Below are 23,383 nucleotides of genomic sequence, written 5' to 3'. Positions count from 1 at the left end.
GATGTTCACGTGCTCTCTGACACCAAACACGCATTTGGGGCTCGACGCCTAAGCCCATATCACGACGTCAGCGATGTAAACAACGTGCACGGCGAATTGCAACCGCGCGACGGCCGGGATGATTGAAAAGTCCATTCACTCTTCGCTGCCCTCATTTCTGACAGTCGTCATAAACGATTACGCCTTTCTTGCAATGAAATTCAGGTGGCAGAGCAGCTGTGACTCACCGTTTATGGTGGCAGCCAGACGTAGAAAGCCATTCGCGCGCTTGAAACACACACACCACAACCATCGCAACGACATTCGGCGTCCATGTTCAAACGAGCGGGAAACCAGCTCTTCGAGAGGCTAGGCTTGGCTCGCAACCGTACCTTTGCAAACCGGTCCTCGGCGGTTTCGGTTTCGTTTTCAAGCGCGCGTGCGTGTCGGGAGAGAACTATTTTGCGTCTCAAGCCCGGATCGTGCATCAAGAGTCGGCGTTTTATTGTGGGGCGCAAGCACTTTCAGTCTGACATTTTAAAATTCTCTTCGCTTTAAAGGGGCACTTAGCAGAAATTGAAGTTGGCTTCTATCGACAGAAAATCAACCCCTGACCACAAAAAGACTGCTCTTGCTGAAAACAAAGCTTTTTTAAGGTAGAAGCGAGCAAGAACTGAAATACAAGTACCGCCGCCGCAGGCCAACCTTGGAAGTACGAGAGCGACGGCGAAATACTCGACATATATATTCGGATCCCTGAGCCTGACAAACTTGCATGAAAGTTACGCGTTTGAAAATACAAGTATGTAAGTTTTGTTTTTAAATCGCTAGCGAACTTTTATCACACAAGGAACACAGAGAAAAGACAACCTGAATGTAGGAAGTCAAATAAAACCTGTTCTTGGCGGTACAACATGCGGTCAGCTGAGTTTCGGTATGTTTTGCTGCTTCTCAGCTATGCGCTTTGCGTGCCCGCGTGGTTTGTTTTTTGACGCGCCTCGATTTGCAAGTGGGGAGCAGCAGAGGAACTCGCAGCGCGCCTCTAAGTGCTGCTCGGACGAAGTTCATGAAACGGCACGCACCTGCGGCGAGGAAAACATCTGTGGCTAGCTGATGTTGCACGAGCGTCTACGCTAGTAAACGCACCACTCGGCGTTCGGCGTGTTCGCTTCGTCAATGCGCCAATACGCTGGGCTGCATAACCAGCGCTACAAGGACTACTATAACATAATTTGAATATGTGCGTGCGTACCAGTCCCTACTCATCACTCGTAATGGTGGCTCGATGGTGACAGCTGCCGCACGTATAGCTGGGATTGCTGCCGGCGCTGCTGACTCCTCGCCGTTCAAATTATCCGGCCAGACCCGCCGCCTCAGCCCTCAAAAGCATCGCACGTTTTGTGGGGCTGAGGAAGTACAGGCCGCAGTTCTTTGCGAGAATTTCGTTGTCGAGATCAAGAACGGGATCGATCGTAACCACATCGCAACGCTGGTGCTTTAGCGACCGTAGCGACGGTTGATTTTCATTTCGGCTGCTGCTAGGCTGCACCGCTCGCGGCCAGCAACCACGGAGCCGACATTTACGTCCGTTTAGGACACTTTTCGGCTGTTTCGCCATCATATAATCCGGAGTTTGAATAAGAGCAGCAAGAAAAAGTTTTTCAACTTCGAATCCAAATCTCTAAGCAATAAATGCATCTTTCGCTGCCGGACAAGCGACAACAAAGCCATTAAATGCCCAACTATTGGATTTTGCTGACAAAAAAAAAAAAATCGTAGACTTGTACGCAGTGTCCCTTTAATTTTGTACGTGTTACCACGTGTGGGCCCTTTTCAACGCGAAAGCGGAAAATAGTTCTTGCAAAACGCTCATAGGCCTTGCCTCTGGTGACGTTGCTCGTATTTCATACCGGTAGAAGACACAAACCAGCATCTATAATCCTCTGAATAAAACGCCTTGCTTGACCAGAAGTAGTGCTCTTGATTTATATAATGAATAAAACGCCTTACTTGACCAGAAGTAGTGCTCTTGATTTATATAATGAATAAAACGCCTTACTTGACCAGAAGTAGTGCTCTTGATTTATATAATGAATAAAACGCCTTACTTGACCAGAAGTAGTGCTCTTGATTTATATAATCAATAAAACGCCTTACTTGACCAGAAGTAGTGCTCTTGATTTATATAAGCCCTCGAGTTTGGACGTGTCGAAAGGAGCAGGTGTGACGCAAGCGATATTTGTATAGAAGATGCTTGATTCTTGAGGCTTGCATTTTACCTCCTCTTCTCCCCTCAGTGCAGAGTGGGAGGTCAGATGATCTTGTCTCACACTAACCTCTGCCGTTTCTTGGCAAAAGAAGGTCCATCGTGTATCAGAGATAAAAAGTATTAGAGTGCTGAAAAACGACAGCAAATGTATTTGTGAACACAACCATCACGAAGTGAGTCAGTGTTTGAGCCGGTGACCGAGAAGCGAGGGACTGAACTGTTTCCACGGAACCAGGCCCAGCGATGCAACGGGTATCGCCAATGCTGCGCCAAACCACCGAAACGATAGAGTTCGAATACAACGCAGACAAAAGACTACCAGCGCAAACGCGGACAGGGAAACGCATTCTTTCGACGTCATTCAAAGAGACGGCCGCTGAAACCTTCGGTGCCCGAAATGCTTGCACCATTGCAGAGAGAGCGCATCAACCGGGGATTCTTTTGCAACTCCGGCATTCTCGCAGGTCCGTCGACACCCCGGCAGGCCTGTACACCGCGCCCACTTCCCGTACATTCCAGACTTTTGCTGCCTCCAAAAAAGTACAGTCAGCGCAAGCAGCAAATGAAAATAAAAGTGATGGCGAGGGGCGGACGAGAAAATAAACGCCACGGGGCGCAGCTGCGGTCTTGGTCCTTCGGGCATCTGTATCTTTCCCGGCGAGGTTTTGGACCTACTTCCTTTCTCTTCGCCCGCTTTCTGATTCAGCCATTTTCGGCGTCGCCCTAGCGAGAAACAAAGCGAGTCTTTTGGCGCTTTGCCGCTTTAAGCCTTGCTGGTTTCTGTATTATTTGGTCCATTGTTTCACTCTAGCCATGGGCGCGCCTCGCCTGAAAGCGAAAAGCCGGGGGTTGGGGAAAGGGCTGGAGGGTCTGGTACGGGAGAGGGTTCAGTCGTGGTGGCTTCACGCGACGGTGCTGGCGAGACGCTACTCCACGGTTGAGCTCGCCGTAAGCGCTTCCAGCTGTGACGATGCGATGAGCGGCATTTTTTGTTCTCTGCGTGAGGTCGTTCGCTGGCGCGTGTGGAGGAGTGGTGGCTTGAGGGGGAATGACTGTCACTCTCTTCGCCGCTGTGAAGCGAGGACTTCGTGCAGATTATGTGGGGCCGAGCGCTGCAGGAGCATCCGTGACGTGATTTATTCGCCAGAAATTGTGATGCGCCGGTCAATACCAGCGCTGTGTCGACCACTCGAGCATGAGGTCATGCTCGCATGAGAAACGGACAGAAAGAAGGGCATCTCACGAAATGTTGTCGTGAGGTTCGAGACAAGGAACGTGGGAAGCGGCGGTGAGCCGTTTCATTGCACTTGTGCCTTGCCGTCCTGTATACTTTCAGTTGGCACGCAATAGTTTAGTTGAAAAGGTCGTATTGTCCAAGGAACCGCAGGTGCATATGTCAACTCTCCCTTCCAGGCGCTACGTTGTGATGCAGACAAAACATACACGGATACCTATAGAGCTCGCTCAACGATAGCTTTGTGTAGGGTCTTTTTGTAGGGTCGCACTATTTCTGCGCTGTTGCTGCGGCCTTCCAATTGCTTTGCAGTTGCCAATAACTCAAAAATGCCGCAGGATTATCTCTGGTGTGCCATATACAAGCTATCGTGTTCTGTAGAACGGTCTGCTGAATTCCACTGCCGCCATCGTTAGAGTGACACTAAGATAGCTAGTATAAGATAGTAAAATCCGATAGCTGGGTCTTTTGTGACTCTATTGACGGTCTTCGGCAACAAAGGATCGTTTCAGGGCTGAAAATCTTCAAGTAAAAGTTGGGGTATTTTTGCTCCATTCTGGTTTAAACTCGTGACGTCAGTGATGAAGTCAGGGGTAGTTGGATTGCTTTCTTTAATTTTCCGTGTTTAGCCCCTCTTTCTGTATTCCTTGCTCGATAAAAAGTGCACTAGCGGTGTCGAAACAACATTTAACCTAATGTGCAGGCGCTTCGTAATCCTTCGTCTTCTCTCCTCGCCTGACGTCACTGCAGTTTGGTTGTGGAGTGATCTTGTGGTGGCGACTTCTATGTTTTATTTTTTTTATGCTTTCTAGGTTACAGAATTTTCTTTTCAGGGAAAGCATATACGCTCTCTTAATTCACTTTAAAAAGTGGTATTCCACCAACGTAGGCCAATTTCAGTTTGTCCTAGAATCCCTTTAAAGGTGTGATAGGACATGAGGCATGTCGTCTGCTTGACTCACCGTAAAAACGAAATATGGAAATGCTTGTTTGTTTGTTTGTTTTTCTGAGATCACACAAACGCTGGCCGGGCCTTGTTCGTCGACTTCTGGCAGCATGGAAAGTCGTTGCACTTGCCTCGTTCCCAAGCTGGCTGCTTTTCGGCTCCCAAGTCGCATCGCACGTCGTCTCCCAAAGCCTTCATTAAAGCCGCCAGCGCATTTGGTCTTGGGTTAAAGCATAGCTTGAGTTTACTTTACATCACTTCGCTCGGAAAGCGCCAGTCTCCCATCCGCGCCTTACTGAGACCCGCGTGCGCAGCGCGCACACATCCTCATCGAGCCAGTATTTTTCGCGAGCTCTGCGAAAACACGGCTTTTCCAGAATCCCTGTTTACTATACGTGGGCGTGCGGCGCCGACGCGGCCGCCTGATGGAAACCCGCGCTGTTTGGTGAGCCGGCCGCGTGTTTTTTCGGAAGCACTCGTCCGCCGGTGTTTATGTACCCGTTTTCTCCGAGAGGCGGCGCTATTTTAAAAGCCCAGCGGCGTTCAGCGCCGCGCTGAAAGAAGGGGGTTCGAGGGCTTCCCGTCCAGACTGCGCTCCCACCATGTGGGGTTCTTGTGTGGCCCTAGCACTGGGCTGCGCGCACGACATCGCGTTAGCGCGGTCAGTCTCTCACGCCGGCTGAACGTCAGGGCTCGAACAGAATGGGAAAGTTCTGCTGTACCAGGTTCGGTCCATATTCACTCCTGTTCGGAAGAACTAAATAAAGAATGTACAGTCGGTGCTCATGTCGCGGAAATCCGAAGCACAAGAACAAAAGGACGCATTGTGACAAAAAAGAAAGAAGGAAAACATGTTAGCAACAAAGCTTTGCCTCTAGCTGTAACGCTTGATTGTTCATGGTCATTCGAATGCTCACTCGCACAAAGTGTAGTTCGCTACGAAAACATTTGCATTGAGGTTAACCAACCTACACTATGTTGATAGTGGTGGTGAGAGTCGTCAAGCCGCTGTTTTGCAGCCCTTCTCCCTTCATGTCAAACGTGAATGCGTGTGCGTTGTTTGGAATGAAGACTGTGATTGTGACTTTTTGTGATGTTAACTCAAAGTCACAATTAATGACAATTTCCGCACCGGTGAATGACAAGCAATGCAAAGTGACCAGCCTGGTTATCCTTCAGATATAAGAGCATGTTCGTTGCCAGATAGATGTTCTTTACAAGTAGCCCTGCTTCAAGCTCCGACTTCGGTGCTGAGCTGGGAGAGAACAGATGGCGAAGAGAGAGGGCTGTATAGAGTGATCGACGGGGTTTGACTTTGGAAGCTTACAAGGCGTTTGACATACGAGTTCCGGGAGGGCACAGGAGTGTGAGAGAGAGGAAGACATAATGGATGACCGAGAGTACTGAACACGTAAAGGAAATGCAGGAAGAAGAGATGCATATATTCGCCTCGAACAGAATGTCTGGCCAGCTCGTTCACAACTTCAACTTGGCAGAGACCTCCGGCGCTGCCGCTGCCGCATTGAAACAACTAGCGGCCAAGGACAGCACAGCAGCCAAGGCCTATTTATTCCAATCAGCGGTGTGGTGGAGAGTAGAGCTTAGAGAATCGAAAAAGAAGAAAGGGAGACGGTGCGGAGAGTAAGGCGCAGCGCAGTTTTCAAGTTCATCATCTCCATCATCTCCGCGTTTCACAATTCCTTGAGGTTCTCTTCTGCGATATCGACGCGATAAGGCGGAAAGGGGGGACGTGCTATATAGCGCTGATAAAACGATGGCGCAAACTCCAGGGTGCGCCTAATGCTCTGAATTATCGGCCTGGAGAATACGCCTAAATTTTAATATTTCTGTTTGGATAAGCCACGAATGCGGTTTGCCGCGTGAGACTTCTACGTCAGGCTTTTATTCATCTCGAAGCAAGTCTGTACGCGCCCAGTAAGATACAGATAACGAAAGGCACGAACTTTTAATTTACGAGTTTGCACTATGCACCATGACAGCGTCGCGCAAACGAATACTGCGAGATGCAAGAAACCTCAGAAATGCGCCATCGCCATCATCATCATGAGCACGATTACGTCCGTTGCAAAAGAACGGTCGGTTCTGCTGATTTCCAGCAAGCCCTATCCTGCATCACCTGCTGCCATGCTGTCACATCATTATCATCATCATCAGCCTGACTACGCCCACTGCAGTCTCCAATTGACCCTGTCCTCTGCCAGCTGCGCCCACCGTCTCCCCGCAAACTTCTTAATCTCAAATGCTATTACAGCAAATTTCCTAATCTCATCTTCCCGTCATAAAATCAGTGAAACACTGAGGTTTTTGAGGGTGCGTTGTACACTCTCCAGCTACTATCGAGAACAAAAACAACAAAAGAAAATGCTGCTCACAGAGCCACCGCATTTGAAAACGCTGCTTCAGTATTCTTGATTCAGCTTTCAATTTTTTGCGCTAGAAGCAATACGCTCCGCTTTTATAACGTTACCACGAAGCCCACTATGTTCCCTCTAAAGTTTCGTCCGAACTTATACTGAAGCTCCCGCAGAGTAACAACCTACAGAAAAAGCTGCGGGTGACTCACTGCCTTTGGCTTTGAATACCGGCCGCAATGGCTGCATTTCGATGGAGGCGAAATAAGAGAGAGAGAGAGAAAACCTTTATTGCTCTTTCAAGAGATTCGCGGAGATGAAGACTTCTTGGTCGTCCTGCTTGGGCGCTGGCGACTTGAGTCTTCGAGCAAGGGTGTCTGCGCGCTTTCAGTAGACGTTAAAGAATGCAAGGTGGCCGAAATTAATCCGTAGTCAGCCATTATGGCGCCTCTCAACCACACACCACATGCTCGGACAACTCTCAACTTCGAAAAGCTGGTTTGGTTTTAGTTGGTTTTATAGGGTTTAACGTCCCAAAGGCTATGAGAGACGCCGTAGTGGAGGGCTCCGGAAATTTCGACCACCTGGGGTTCTTTAACATGCACTGACGTCGCACAGTAAACGGGCCTCTAGAATTTCTCCTCCAAAGAAATTCAACCGCCGCGGCCGGGATCGAACCCGCGTCTTTCGGGTCAGCAGCCGAGCACCATAACCACTGAGCCACCGCGGCGGCAACTTCTTCGGAAAGCGATCTTCCATTTACTCCAGCCACTACTTCGCATGAGTTCCTCGTTTCCCTTCATTCGAAGCCACGGAAGGAAGCCTCGGGATATCGAGCGAACAGACAGGAACAGTTAAAAACAAAACACTCGAGCCGAAACTCATGGGGCACAGCTCGATGTGAAGCGTCAGTGCCTGACAGATGACATATCCTCCCTGGCGCTTCCTGATAGCTTCCGGCTGCTGCCGCCGCTGCGCAGCCCCGGCCATTAGTCACGCGAGTGTGCGAGGCCTTGAGATGTGATGTGTTATCACTCTGTCAGAGACGCCTGTACACTCTGAAACACGCTTGCCAGCAGGCGCAAGATGATATAAACATGCACTGCGTGTGCCGCTGCGCTTCCATTTGCAGGGTTACGGTGTTGTCCAGGGTGACCAGAGTAACCTGGGACCTCAAATAAAGATACGCGTAGATAAGAATTAAGAACAGAGTGGGCGTATGAGGACAGCAAAGCGTCACTGTTCCGGAATCGTGTCTCCACGCACGCTTGTTTCAACATTTTCAATATGTCTCTTAACACCCCCCCCCCCCCCCCCCTCCTCCCCGATATTCAAGTTCTTGAATGCATTTAACTTCTTATTCCGTAGGGTAGAGAGCTGGGCCATACAGGCAGTGTGTGGACCAAGCATAACTTAAGCTTTTCGCTTGTATATCTAGGCTTAACCAGAGCTAGCCACTGCCTATTTTTTTCCTTTATTATTGCGAAAGCAATACTAGTTGCACTTTCAGCCCGTCGCGTAGCGAGGCCGGTAGCTACCATATTAGCATATTGGATTGGATTGGATTGGATTGTATAACCGATGCATCATCACAAGTCTAACCACAAGTACCACCACCAGCTACACTACCAGCTGAACCATGGCGTAGCTACGGATATTGCTTTCGCAATTACCGGGCTTAACCAAGCTAAGCCACAGCCATTCTTTTTTAACTTCTTATATTGGTCCAGCAAAGTTACATATATTAATGAGGTATACTAACATCTGCTGGCGCTTTTTTTTTTGGATATAACAAAACGGGGAGGAGGCAGGCTTAAGACAGTTACGTCGTCTTCTGTGGTCGGAGCCGCCGTGGTTAACGTTTCCCACCTCATATACAAGGACGGACGTGTAAGAAAGAAAGAAAGAAAAGAATAAAATGCTAGCCCGGTTGCCCGCCGATGCGACCTGGTGGGCGACCGTATAAAGTCATGGCTCGTTTATTGCTTCTTTTTTTTTTTCTCGCAAATCTCCCGCACTTTTATTTCTTGTTGCATTTATTTCTTATTTTCCGTCCCTTCGCCGCACATTCTCCCGGCTCAGGGTGACCAATGAGCCGCAGTTTCTATTCCCGATTCTTGCCTTGCATCTCGCTTTGATACCTTGCGGTACACCCACGCTTGCGCGATAACGACCCTCTGACGTCACTCTCGGGCATATGACGCAATGTCTAATGATCTCGTTCTCGCGCCGATCCATTAATCTGCTCGTTACCGCGAGGGCGTACTATCCGAGCCGCATGCATTGCACAAGATGGCGGCGTCAAGAAAGCGATCCCCGCCCGCGCGTTGCGCTAATGCTTCTTCGCCCGCGCACCAGAGGAGCAGGCCGTGTGGTCGCACTATTTTCGGATGCGCAGTTTCCGCGCGAGCGAAACCGTTGGTTTCGCAATGTCGACGCGGTCGGCGCTGGTATTTCCCTTTTTCTGATCTATCTGCTCTGGAGTCCGCCATTTGTGAAAGGCGAGTGTGTGCATGCCTGACAACTAACGCGTCCAGCTAGCATTTATTTCGTTGTGTACTTGTGAAGAAGCCAGGCTTGTGGAGGGGGGAAGATAGATTTTCATCCTGGTCTCAGGAAATGTGAGTAGAAATCTTGGAATGCATTTTCAAGATTAGGTTTGGCACACATGGGAACACAGAATGAAAAAAAAAAAAGCAGTAATAATATGAATTAGCACGGAGGGCAAAACTCTAAGTGAATAGGCACGGAAAACACGATGGGAACAACTCCTTGGAAGCAATGGAAGGACTCTATCAGAAAATCCGCACAGATTAACCGGACACGAAAAACGTAAACATGGGAAAGAATTGTTGGAAGCAATTGTAGGTGCACGAGCTGCCTCTTAGCCGCACGGTTTCGTTTAGCTGCAGTTCAACGCACCTCTGTTTGCATAATGTGGGTGTCGATACCATCGTGCAGTGGCAGCGGAGAAAAGAACAATCTTCTCCGAAAGTACGTAGTCCGGTTAGCATTTGGGCCAGCGGTCGTCGAACAGTCAATTTTCGATGTTGTGGGGCTGTTGGCATGATAGCGGCTCGTCGACAAAGAAAATCACGTTTATCACAGCGTGCAGATGTGGGGCTGGGCTTTGGAAGGAGATCCGCATCATTTCAGCAACAACTCCGCTTCGCACCAAACCCAACCCCACATCTCCCTTCTCTTTGAGGCCCGTGTCTTGCATGTCGGCAGTGTGCCGTTGTTGTTGACAGCCACTCTACCGACCAGCAACGACAAGATTATGGACGGAAAGTTAAACGAAATTTGTTATTTCTTCCATCACAGCGTACACCGTCATAGCAATTGGTTCGCCACAGTTAATCAGTGGTTAATTCCGTTTCCAGCTCCCCGTAGTGTCACACCAGCAGGGGCAAAGGGGGATTAACCGCGAAGCCAGGCACAGTCGGTCGATGCCATTTGCGCGGAAGGCCTCCTTTGAGGCGCAGCTGGCGCTCAGTTCTTGAGTTGCTTCCTATTTTTAGCAGACGCTCACTGTCTGCACGTTCGTACTCGTATATTTGCATCGCCTCCAAAAAAGGGTTGGTCTTCACTTGTGGCCGCGGTCCTCACTGTCGGGGCGTTACAGATCTTCGGCTTCGGGTTGGCTTCGCAGTACCACTTGCTGTGCGCAACGTGAAATAAGTCGCATAGCTTCGCGACCTGTCTTCGATGCAACAAAAGATGAAACAAAAAGTTGTCCCCGGTCCGAGCAATGCGACTTCCCGCTGTTCTTTTCGCGCGCATTCCGTGCTACGTCGCGACTGGGCGCCACCGCATCGACCGCTCCTGGCGAGAAGAGCTGATCGAAATCGCTTTTGTTCGCCGCGTTAAGCCGAAAGAAAAGCGCCGCTCCGGAAAGTCGTAAACGCGCCGCCCGGACGACACCGCGAGAGGGGCGTGGCCGCACGGCGTGACGCAGCAGGGTGAAGTTGTCTGGGAGCTCAAAGAAGTACTAAAGGAAGAAAGAAAAAGGAACTCGATAAAGGAAATGCTTTCCTGAGATAAATGGTGAGATCGTCATATTCATCGCGCACTGTATAGGAGAACCAAAGAACCGGATTCATACAGCAGCCGCGTCCGTGAAGAACAGAAAGTTGTCTCCTATAAAGGCTTTCGAAAATGCTTAGAACATTGTCGGCGTCAAGTTCTCGCGACTCCCCCTCCCTCATCCGGAACTTGTTTCCGTCGCCTGCCGCGTTGTGCCTCGTTGGCTTTTTACTTGTTCGCTAAGTTTACGACTCGGTTGGCTCGTGAGGTGCGAGAGGCTACGCCACGAAATGTGGTACAGTAGCTTACGGAGACAAGTTATATGCGGGTCGTACGGGGAACAAGAGAGGGCTCACAAGTGACTAGCTGTGCGTGGTACCTAGGTCGGGGGAGGCGGTTTTGCGCTGGCTTGCATGGCGAAGCTCGATTTATGGAGCCGACCACATTTAGAGAGACGAGGGTCTTCATCCCGATATACCTGTTCGCCTGCGGAAGAGAACGAAATGCCAAGTTGCGAGTACCGCAAGTTTCACTTGTTGCTACTAGTTTTTCGTCGCTGCGCAATTAGCAGATGTGCCGATAAATATGATACGTGTTTCTCACTGGACGGCGGCACACATGTCAGGACCTACCGAGATCAAAAATAAAACCTAGAAAGTAAAAGTTCCGCTTGCTACCGCCATACACATGTCCAACATTCTGGGACAAAAAAATTTGAATATTGGAAAATTTTAAAATGCTGTTATGGAAATACTGAAGGTAACGGTCCATTCTTCTGGTGTGTAACAAAATCTTTCTTTTAACGTGTTTCCATCGATCGCATTGAGCAGTTATAGCGGCCGTAGAAAACCAGCGGGGAACGCTTTTTACGGCAGAAAAACGTTAATAGCAAAAAAAAAAAAATGCATGACGACCGTCGGGTGCTCTGTGCATATATTGATTGTTATACTGCAATCTTACCTTATATGAAAAAACTGCGTTCATAAACCGCTTCCCGCTCGAAAATGCTTTTGTCCAGAATTGTTGGGTATCAAATCATCTGTTAGTTTCTCTTCTGTCTAGGCACATCGGGGATACTCAAAGGTCGTCGGCGGTGTTCTGTTGCTACGCTGAACGCGCATGAGAGCGCATACACACGTGGTCGGGTTTTGCTCGGCCGGTTGCTGACGTGCTGGCGTGTGGAGTTCGCGCGGAGCGCATACGCGGAAATTGAAATGGTCATCCGGCACTGTTGGCACCGCCAGAGCTCGTCGCGGTGAAAGCTCTCGCGTGCGGGGTCCCCTTACCCCGGGACAGCAGAAAGCACCTGTTTGCCCGTCGCGAAAGCCGAGGCGGCGAAAAGCAACGCGGTTTCTATAACGACGGTGACCGCTTGCACAGTCAACACGGGCGCGCAGTTTCGTTTGTTCTCGGACGCGGCAACCAGTCGCCTTCTGCGAATACGGAAGAAAGGATTATGATCTTCTTTCGCTCCCCCCCCCCCCCCCTTGTCATTTGTTTCTTTCCTCACCCAAAGAAATGTCGATCTCCCTGGTGACACTGGTTGTTCTATCTTCATTTTTTCAAAGGAATAAAGAAGGGAATAATCTCTTCGTGCAGAGGTAGCACTCCCGTATTTTACGGCTGCTCTCTTCTTTTCCATATCGTCCTTTGCTGTCATGCTTCTTCTCGAATCTTTAGAATAGGGGTAACCTATCGCGATAGGGTCCCCCTGTTATAAAGCTCTCTAATTTTGCTTTAAACGCGAAGAAAAATGCATGGAAATGATACCGTCGTAGTTTTAGTCCTTTCGAAAGCAACGCGCACGGGAAAGAATCTGGAAGAACGTGCTTATCTGCATTGTTTGGAAGACCCAGATGCGTTTGAAAAGTTGGACAGGAACGAGCTTCGCAAAGTTGCATGTTTGTATATTCACGCACCGGCCGGCAACGTACCCCATACAACAAAGCGTGAGCGTATAGCGTCGAAAAAAAGAAGAGTAAAATAAATGCATAAATCTTTTTGAAGGCAGGAGGTCGCTGTGAAGAACAATTCCAGTACTCGTATTCGGACAGGGACTGAAATGAGGCAGTGCGAAGCTCCCCTCCTTTTCCCATTCGCTGATGATGCTTTCCCTTCTTACGCCGCGGTGGCTCATTGGTTATGGCGCTCGGCTGCTGACCCGAAAGACGCGGGTTCGATCCCGGCCGCGGCGGTCGAACTTCGATGGAGGCGAAATTCTAGAGGCCCGTGTATTGTGCGATGTCAGTGCACGTTAAATAACCCTAGGTGGTCGAAATTTCCGGAGCCCTTCACGACGGCGTCTCTCAGCCTGAGTCGCTTTGGGACGTTAAACCCCATAAACAAACCAACCAACCTTCTATACGCCCTTGCCCATTTTCATGGCAGTTCTGTTTCCTGGTGATGCCAGGAAGCCAACTTTTCTACTGTCTGTGACGACTTCTTTGCCTTCGACAAATGGTTAGAAAGGTGAAAACATACAATCCTGCTTCTACGTGGAGAAAAGAAATACAGAAAAATATTCAAGCATCTTCGATGGATGCTCATGGCTGCTCTCGTTAGCACAACGGTCGGACAGAGGTGCCGCAGCGCGAATGTTTCAGCGCATTAATAATTGATGTTAAACGGAAGGCGCACTAATTAACCATGTGCCATTTGGACGAGCCCATATTGCTCAGCTCGCATAACAGGAAAATATTGAACACGCGGGAGAGTAAAAAGAAAAGGGGGAGAACGGAATTGAAATCACGCAGACTGGGCGGCATGATTGGGTTCAGCGTTTCGAGGGAAGGCGCCGCGTGATCACGCTATCCGTCACGTCACATCGGGGCCCAGGCACTCGGGAGCTGTAGTGCGGCCAACAGCGCGCGGCGGCTCGATGGGCTTCGATCCATGGTGCACGTACTACGAATCGAAGGCCGCTTCTTTTGCCCAGACCAGATGAAATGGACGTGGACAGCAACCGGAGATACGCAGTTATATATTTATACGGTGGCACTCGTCGAGCACGGAGATTTGGGCCAGTGCGACACACGAACGATGTTTGAGACAGTTTAAACACCATAACCACCGTCTCCAGTTCAACGTACTGACGAAAACACCGCAGTGATTACAGGGCTTCTTTCTTCTTTTTTTTTTTTCGGGTCGGCTAGTGTGAAGACTAGCTTTAAATGGACACTGATGGCTAATTAAGTTGGCCTATATCAATATATTAGCGCATCCTGATGATAAAAACGTTACTTTAACTGAAAAAGGAGCTTTCATAAATTGGCAATCGTCAAGAAATGAAATACAGGTGTCGCCACCACCGGCCGATTTCTCAAGAAAACTGGGGCTCGTCGAGAGTTGTAATCGCGAAGCTCTGAGGCTAGGCTGCAAAGCCATTCGCTTCTAAACGGCGATCACGGATTCCCTTATTACCTTGGCGTCATGGTTGTATCGAATGGAGGCAAAATTTTTAAACGCAATTTCTTCAACACTAAATGCGTCGTTTACTGCCGGGCAAACATCAAAATAGGCAGATAGAGCCATAGAATAGATTTTTACAACGTGCAGATTTTACAACGTGCACATTTCAGTAAACATGTGCGGTATACTCCTGGTGTTAAAGGCTGTTATTACCGAGATTCCTTGATGCAAATAACACCACAATGGGAAACTCAACGTCTACGGCCTAGGGTCTACCTGTTTTCAACTTCATATTATTTCGTGTTGCAATGTAGGTTCAAGTCGTATTTCACTGACTGCCTTTACTTTCTTAGTCGATTTCGCTCAAGAAACCACTGTATTCTCCCCAGCTCCATCGACACTTGCTGTGATCGAAACCAAAAGTTCGTGGCGTATGACCGTATTGACAAATCCAGGTGATAGCAGAGTAGTGGACGTCGCTTACATAGCAGAGGGTCATACCGCATTGACTTTTAATTTAATTTTTAGAGTACACCGTTAAGGACACGTGCGTCTCTGTACGGCTACTGAGCCCGAGGAGGCGGATTTAATTCCGGCTGCGGCGTTTGCGTTTTCATGGAGGTGAAAGTTGAAAATCCCTCGTGAGGATTATAAAACTAGAAAAAAAAAACTACTTAGAGAACAGCCATAGGTGTGTTTTTCACTAATACTTATTAATCAATCATTGTGTGAATGCGAATAACGTGTCCCCTGTCACACTGCAGCTACTTGGACGTTGTAGGAGCATAACGTATGCCGTTACCGTTTTCCATTTAACTAAACATTTAATAACGGGCAAGTGTTGATAAGAAAACCATGCCATGCTGGATTCAAGACATCAGCGGAGGATGAGTCCTAATCGAGTAATTTCAAGTCGCAACTGCACATTCGTGTCAACCTGCACGCGCTGATGCCAGCTTACTCGCAGCAGACGCTCAGCGCAGCTTGGAAGCCCCGAGGTCGTTAGCTCGGCCACGCGCAGAGATTGCTTCTCGACGAGGACGCGGCGTGGCCGGCCGTAATGCGGGAGAAATGTCACAGTCCTTTCGGGAAAGTGCCTCCGTACACGTCTGCCCGCTCACTAATAGGCTATTCTCACGCATCGTCGTCCTGTTTATTTTTATTTTCATTTGCCTCTCCGTGCCGAAGACGGGGGAAATGAAGGGGGTCGAGCACTGTTAAAAGGTTCAACGACCTTTCCTCCAACAGTAACGCGCTCGTTACGCACGCCGCTGCTAGGTAACTAAACACAAGCACGGAAGTTGCCGTAATTAAGGGCAATTCTATTTGGTAATGACAGTTTTAGATTGCTTTTTCCCCCTTTTGCAGCGGCGCCCTGATCGGCGACTTAACCTGCGTATATACGTACTTATTCTCGTGTATGTTTGTTTTCCTCGCGTTGTTGCCGTTTGACACTTTCTAAATCATTTTCTCCGCGTTTTACGCATTGTTACACGGAATATTTGTAAGTCACCGAAAACGACGGCACAGTTTCCCTTTGGTGGATCGAACGATTTTTTTTTTTTTCACTTTCTCACTTGGAATGATCAGCGTTCTATTTCACACCTGTGAATTGTGCTTCCATGTGTAGTTATGAGTTAGAATTCTTGATTTATGGCTCACTGTATTAAGTGTATTGTGACATAAGGCCATTAAACATCAAACTTCAAGACGGACAAGCCGACGGTGATCGTATTCAGCCTAACAATAACCGCGCAGTGTGAGAATCACGATACTAAAAGAAAACGGAACCCGCGAGAGGGGCGAGGAGATGATCGATCTTACAATGTGTACAATGCAAAGGACGCCGTTCGAACGGGTTTCAATCAATGCAGCAGGCACGGCTCAGGGCGCAGGAAAAGATGTCTCTAGATGGGCCTTACGCAACAGGGAAGACCTAAGCGGCGATGGCGCTATCTTGTCTATGCTTACGTGCTCTGTATATAATAGCACATTCAGTGTCCTATTGCAATCAAGATCGCCAGTTTACTTTTTTCTTTCTTTTTAGCATTCTTACACCGTGTTTTTAGCTAAGGGAACACTGTGCATTCAAACCTGTCAATATTGACGTGGGCCTCGTCATATGATATCGGAAAGCACACAGGTGAGAAGGGGCAGGAACGCCTAATTTTGAGGGCGCGTATTTAAGGCTCGCCCCACCTGTCTTCACACTATACGTCGCTCGAAATTTAATCGCGAGCTCCAAAATTGCCGAAAGCACGCGTGATAGGGAGTTCGGTGCGTTTTCATGTCCTTTCTCCTCAAAACAATAACTGCATGTTGACAAGTGCGAAAGAGTATGAAAATCTTGGTTACATCGAGCGACACTAAACTGTAGCGGTTTAAATATACTGCGACAAGACTTGGCGCACTTCGTTCAACACTACAAATAAGCCAGCGTTCAGCGGAGTCGCAAAAAACTGGCAGCTTGAGTTACTACAAGCTTCCCAAACGAAAATGTGATGGTGAGTCATCCTCTAGTCGTCCACAGCCATTTGGGCATCAAACGATCCTCCATTAAGCGCCTGAAGACAATAAAAATCTAACGTTTAGCTTAGTATTGCCTCCCTAAACGACCCAGTCCCTTTCGGTTTCTTTAACTATCGACGATTCTGTCAAACGACGTTAGCGATTACCCGACAGATCCAAGGGACGACACGTCGCATACGTCTCATTTCATTCGAACGTTTCGCGGAGGCTCGCGCACGATTCCGGACAGCGTATCGATGATGGGAGGGGTACGACGGACGAGGCGCAACGCCATCGCTCATTACCACGCCCGCCGCTCCTGCAAACGGCTGCGCTAACGAATTCCTCGCGTCATTACCGGCGTCGGGAATGGGTCCGGAAACAGAAAGCGACTAAAAAAAGAAAAGGGACGAGCAATGACCGAACGGGCAGCAAGCGCCCACGCACGCGCGGCGGCATGGCGTTATAGTGAGAATGGGACTCCGCACCGATTTGCCGCGGGACATGCGTGTGTCTTCGATGGAATTCGCTGAGCAAACTAAAACCTGACTGAGAGCTATGCGTCCTCAAGGGTCGCCTTGGGGTTCTGGCGAGCATTTTCCTCTTCTTCAACATCGTCACCGGCTCCAGATGAGATTTTCAACTCTGACCTTTCTTCCTCAATCGGCGCGCCGAAGGGGAAAAGAGGGAGGGAATGACGGGAGCTGAGTTCTCCCGGGATCCATCGATTCGGGATACGCCGGGCTGCGGCGGCCACCGCCCCAGCCTGCCCAGCTTGGCGCTATAGCCGTGTCGGGGACAGCGCCGGCCATTCCTCGAGGGCTTTCTCGGCGTCGCCCCCACACGTCAATTTCTTCGTGTGTCCCAAGTTTTCTCGGTTCCTTCTCGCTGCTCGTCATTTGTTCCCTTTCACATTTTCATTCCGCCGTTGGAGCTCTCTTGCTGGCGTCTCGTCATGAAGTCAGCTCTGCGCCGCCGGTGCTCCAGAGGAAGTGATCGAAGGTACTCTTGCACGTCGTGGATGCCGACACTGTTCGGAAAGAATCTGAAAATACATCCCTTGTACGCTTGGAGCTGAGGAAAATCACAGAGGCTGTGCATTTATTTGAACATCAAAAAAAGAGACAGTGGGCTGCCGACACGAGAGCACCGACAGTCGAAAATGAAGAGAAAGAATAATGGAACGGGGTGGAAAGGGAAGGATATGAAAAGGATAGCTGCACCGACGCTTCCGCTCTGTTGAGCAAACAAATGAATCATTCAGCACCAGCCTGCGTCTTTCTATCTTACTTGGTCTACAGTCCGCGCTTACTGTACAATGTGTGTTTCGAGCAGATAAGCTCCATGGACGTCACAAAGTTTATGTTCTTTCACGGCCGCCGCGTTTACAATAGGGTCCAGCTGACCTAAACTCCATATAATCGTGCGTTTTAATGTATGCGCTCCTTCGAACGTCCCCGGGAGACAGTATTGCAGGGTATGATCTGTTTGCATTCCCCTCGATTCGTGAATAAACGCACTAAGTCTAGGCGTCTTCGTGATTCGGGTTCCTATTCTTCGTGAGCAAACGTGCTATTGAAAGAAGAGACACGGGACGCTGTTGTGTTTCGGCACAGTTTAAAAATGCGAATTTCTGCTATTTGCCTCTTTGTTGCTTTCAAGCTATTGCGTTGCAGATATGCTAGGACTGTTGAGTGCGCGGTTTAGAGCAAAGGTAAAATGAAGTTTCTTTCTGCAGCCTCATCCCCAGCAATTCTTGACAAAAGCATTTTTCAACGGGAAAGAATTTATGAACGCAATTTTTTTCGTATACTATAAGATTTCAGTACAATAATATATCCGGAGATCTTCCCTTGGCAGACTTGCACTTTTTGCTATCAATATTTTTGATATCATGAAAAACTCCCCCCCCCCCCCCCCCCCCTTGGTTTTCTATGGCACACTTAAATACTCGATGCGAGCGATGGAAAAAAAATTAAAATAAAGGTTCGAAATTTTTATCCAAGAATGCTGGACATTTCAGCACCTAAGCGTGTTAAAAGTGGAGAATATGGCTAGTATGGAGAGTCAAAGAAAACTAAAGCACAAGTTGAAGAGAAAGTGAACGGCAGAAGAGTTAAACGAATGCTGCTCGTCTAAAGTTTAAGAATTCTGTATCTTCGCACGGGCTCTTGTTATATATTTAGCAAAACACGCTGCAGCGGTTGCCTTGCACCTATCGTGTCTGAAAAACGATTCGTTTAAAATTACCATGTGCCTGTAAAACCAGTGAGATCAATCTGAACTATTTCCTGCTGAGACACCAAGAAGTCAATATAGAGAGGGTCAAGCTGCGCATAACGCTGCCGTACGACTTCGTTTCTCTATTTCACACGCGAATGCTCACAAGAAAACTAAAAAAATTATCTCCTATTGCGTGGCAGCGCCGCTTCCGGCCGTTTCCGCGAGGTTCCGGCGCGGATGTGAACGCGCTTCCTTCGCTAACTTCGATCTCTAGCTGCTTCTCTGCGCGCTGGTGACTCAAAGAGCGCGATACGACGTCAGCGGAATATAAAAAGCGACAAAAAAAAAACGCCTTAGCCTTCCTTTCTCGGAGCACTTTTTCTTGATCTCCTTTTCCTGTTTGTTACCTCCTCCCTCGTTTTTTTTTCTTTGCGCATTCTCTTCACAGAGCTGTAACGATTTCCACGATGAAAGATGGTGGAGCATTCTTCGTATCGTAGAACAGCGTCAACGCCGCACCCCTTATCATTCTCCCAGCTGCAGCGCTTGACGTGGTGCCGGGGGGAACAAATATTTCCTCGCGTTCAGTGAAGTCGCTGAAAAACAAAAACAAAAAACTGCAGAATGAAGCAATAAAAGCTAGAAGTCGCCGGAAAGGAAGCCAAGTCAGAGACGGAAAAACAAGCGTGGTGGGACGATAAGTTGCAGTCAAAAGATTGCGCGTTCGTAACGCGAAGGAAGAGTTATATAGTCATTCTGGACAGGAAGTTAGGAGCGCTAAACATGACACATGGAGCACTGCGGATTACAAGAACGCCTCGCAAACTCTCACGATACTAGCGTGTTCTTAGTGCGCCTATCCGTGCTCTCTACGGATGCACAATGCCCACCCAGCTTTCTTTTTTGCTTTTATTTTCGGCGGAATACAGCGCAAGGTACTTTTTTTTTTATTCGAGCTATTTGCCATTAGGCATAATGAAAAAGGGAAAGAAAGTTATAAAAATAAGTGCAAACAAGCCTCGCTTAAAAAGCGGCAAAAGTTCGCGATAAAGCACTGATCTCCACTAGGTGGCTGGATGCCGCATTCCCGCTTTCCGAGACGAGTGCGAGTGAAGCCACCGGAAGTTGGACTGCTTGTCCCGGAAGTCGGGTGTCTGCTGTGTATTTCAATGCAAAAAGTCGCGACTTTCGCCCTTTCGTTCTCAGTTTTTTGCGCTGTTCTCGAGTAATGTCTGCTGTTATATTAAAATAACAAGCAAGCTGAACGCGAGAAATGTGAGCATTGTGTGCAGAACCCTGTAATTTCTGCGAAAGCGAAGAAAACAGGCATGCAGGTCTCACCCTGCCTCGGCAAAGGGGTACGTGCATTGAACACTATGTTCTTGCCTGGTTCCTGTCTTCCGAGCGTAAAGGAGAAGTTGTGGAATGACGATGAGGCTAGGTCTTCTTAAAACCGAATTTTCGTGCAGGAAAGAAAAGGCACAGCGCGAGAGGAATGACTGACAAGAAAGACGAATGCTGCAGTGCGCGTGAGAAGCGCTGTTAGAAGTCAAATGCACCAAGCACCACGAATTAAAGCCCATTCAGGCTTAACTTGCTCCAATACGAATCAGTACATGAAATGCTCCGTCGAAAAAGCAGTACCATACCTTTTGGAGGCGCTAATGTGAACCAACCGAACACTGTCGACACCTCACAAGATAAGTAGCCTAGCCCTCGCTCCTTCGCTAAATATAATTCGGTAAAATGGTCGCTGCGAAGTAAGCTGCCTGGTGAATGTTTCAACCTATTCTTTCTTATATTTATCCCCCATTGATAGCATAACTTGGGCTTGAGCGTGGGAACAAGCATCACAGTAAAGAGCAGAGTTGGCGAAGCTAGGCAAACGGGACGACACCGAGCCGAGTAAACGAGGCTCCATACTTGCTGCGTGTAGCGACGTCCTGTCGTCTGCTAGTGTAGTCACATTGAGATGCAATGGGCCCTTATTTTCGAAACGTCTTTCCCGAAGACTTCGCTGGTCTCCTCACTCAGTTGATGACGCAACAGGTAGGCATTGTCATGTAAAAAGACAAGAACGACGAAAAGACGAAATGCTAAGTAGGAAAACAAAACTGGAACTGAAAAACCGTGCTGAGGTCCGATTTCATGCACTGCCAAAGGCTGACTTCCGGGACAAGGCCACTTACTTCCGGTGGCTTCACTTTCGGGTGCCCGATGCGGCATCCAGCTCCCCTAGTGGAGATCAGTGCGATAAAGCGATTGTCTTGAGTCCACTTGCGATAGTCGTCTGCAACGTCCCATCGCAGGCCAACCTTTCTTAGGAAGCGTCGTCTCACGGAAGCTGTAGCCGGGCAAGTCCACAGCAAGTGTTTTTCGGTACTTGCTTCGATGGCGTCTAGTATTGCGCTCGCCTACATGAACTACTGCTAGCGTCATCTCTCGGATGGCTTGGCATCCATGTTTGCACTCAAACTATTCCTTTACTACACCATACAGTACAGCCGGTATTCTGCAAGCGGGGGTAGTGCATATTTTCAGGCTGCCAACAATATGGCGATTCTCCGCCCGACGACAAAACAGAGGCGCTCGAAACTGCTGGTAACAGCAGCGGGAGTGCACACTACTGCGAGAGTCGCCTTGCGTCAGCCGGAAGAACAGCGGTGCACGATAAGGTGTGCTTACTATCATCCTTTGTCCGCCAGCTCAGAAAACACGGACAGGGGCCGAATTGGGGGCGAGCCAATGATTCTTGCCCCGGCGCTCACGCAGTCTCATCGGCAAGGTCCACGAGGACCCAGACAACGGAACCGCGGTCTGGGTAGCGGGGAAAGTGGGAGTCGACGCCGAAGAAAACATTGAGAGCAGACAATGGCTACAAGGGTGGCGGCGGTACGCGCACCCCATCAATTTGGGGACAACAGGCAAGAAAGAAGCCAGATATTGGAAGGGGAAAAAGAAAAGCCACAGAGCGAGCCAGGGCATGCGAGTAAAGCCCTTTCTCCCTACAGCATTTTTCGTGCTATGGTGGGGAGTGCCAGAAAAGGGAAGAAAAAAAAAGGGGACGAAGATAGAGGGGACAAAGAGGTGAGTCATCGCATCTCGATCCGCGTTGTCCACATGACGCTCCCGATGGCGGACCGTGAGGAGAACGAAAACGGGACTGGTTGGTCGGGAGAGAGCGACAGCTGATCGATTGAAAAGGGGGGGGGGGGGATACCGTGATGCTACAAAACCTGCAGGGATTCTGTTTAGGCTAGCGAAGCAGAGAGTTGGGTTGCAGACATGGAGTGGTGGGAAGTTTAGAGCAGGGAGGAGGAGGAACCGTAAAAACAGCACGAAAAATAGGGGGGAAATGAGGAAGGGTCTGGAACAGACTCCCACAACCCCGACCGACACAAAGCGGATCTGCTCCCCGCCGCATGCATGACTCATTCGCTTCTCTTGCCCGGCTCCTGGACTGGACGATTGCAGACGGCCGCCTTACGTAAACGCGTTGTATAACCTGCTTGACTGTTTTCGTTTTGCTGCGTTATTTGTGGACCACTGCCAGACGGGCGAGTAACGTGAGGCGGTGCGCGCGCGATAGTTGTTTGTCGAGAGGAAGATGTTCAGTGGCGCTTTATTATTATTGGAGGCGTTGCTTTCGTAATCAGTCTCGCCGCCGACACCGTGCGTGCGATGCATTTAGGAATGTGCACCTGAAACTCGGTTAACAACAACAACAAAAAAAACAATTATGTATACTCTGGTAAAACGAGGTCCGGGACCTTTACGCAACCTCCTAAACAAGCCTGGCGATCATTGCAGTTGTGGTAATGTGTGTCCGGTGGCTGTGGCTGATCGCTGGGCTTGCTGCGAAGCCTCGACATGCGCAGCAGTCATAAAATGCTGTTGATACAAACGCTGGTGATTTATTACTCGCGCTTCTCTGTGACAAACTTCGACGAAATGCAGTGATAATCTGCTTTCAGGTGAAACTAACCAGTATGTCACCCATGGCTGAGAGCCTGGAGAAATTCCAGTGGCTTACCGGCTGTCAGCAGCTTTAGAGTAAAAACCAAAGGAAAATAAGGACGACGGTTTGGGAAGATTGTCAGCATTAGTCAGCGTTAAGCCGCGAGTAGCTGGCGCTCGAGGGCGAGTCGGGCGTTGAGCCCTGCCTAAATGCGCTTAGAGAACTCTCCCCTGCTCCAGTAGGCTTGGGTGTTTGCTTTGAAATCGCTTTTTTCCGCGCTGTAGCCCATCTTCAGCCGTCGATCGGGACCCGAATTTTCGAAAGCGCCACGTTTCACACGCACGACTGCATTCGCTGCAACCACATACAAAACAATGAGCAGTCTGTATATAAACGGCAGGCGGCAGGAACTCTAAAGCGAAAAAGATTTGATATTTTAATGAGGTACGTAACGGATGAG

General features: G+C 49.1%; 1 protein-coding gene and 1 long non-coding RNA gene across 5 annotated transcripts in view; one reads left to right on the top strand and one right to left on the bottom strand.

Moving 5' to 3' along the window:
* The window catches only part of LOC149359119 (uncharacterized), a 205,042-nt gene extending 204,720 nt beyond the window's left edge, over positions 1 to 322 (bottom strand). For both annotated transcript variants that reach the window (XR_016288757.1, XR_016288756.1), the window contains exon 1: positions 228 to 322. This is a non-coding gene — a long non-coding RNA (uncharacterized LOC149359119). The remainder of the gene's footprint in view (positions 1 to 227) is intronic.
* The window catches only part of LOC149359118 (cell adhesion molecule Dscam1-like), a 128,697-nt gene that overhangs the window by 33,155 nt on the left and 72,159 nt on the right, over positions 1 to 23,383 (top strand). The gene's annotated exons all lie outside the window — the stretch shown is intronic.

The sequence above is a fragment of the Amblyomma mixtum genome, chromosome 2 (genome assembly GCF_055824585.1).
Source record: "Amblyomma mixtum isolate Tamu chromosome 2, ASM5582458v1, whole genome shotgun sequence".
NCBI lineage: Eukaryota > Metazoa > Arthropoda > Arachnida > Ixodida > Ixodidae > Amblyomma > Amblyomma mixtum.
Note: the sequence above shows the minus strand (reverse complement) of the source record. Positions and strands in the feature narration are given on the sequence as shown.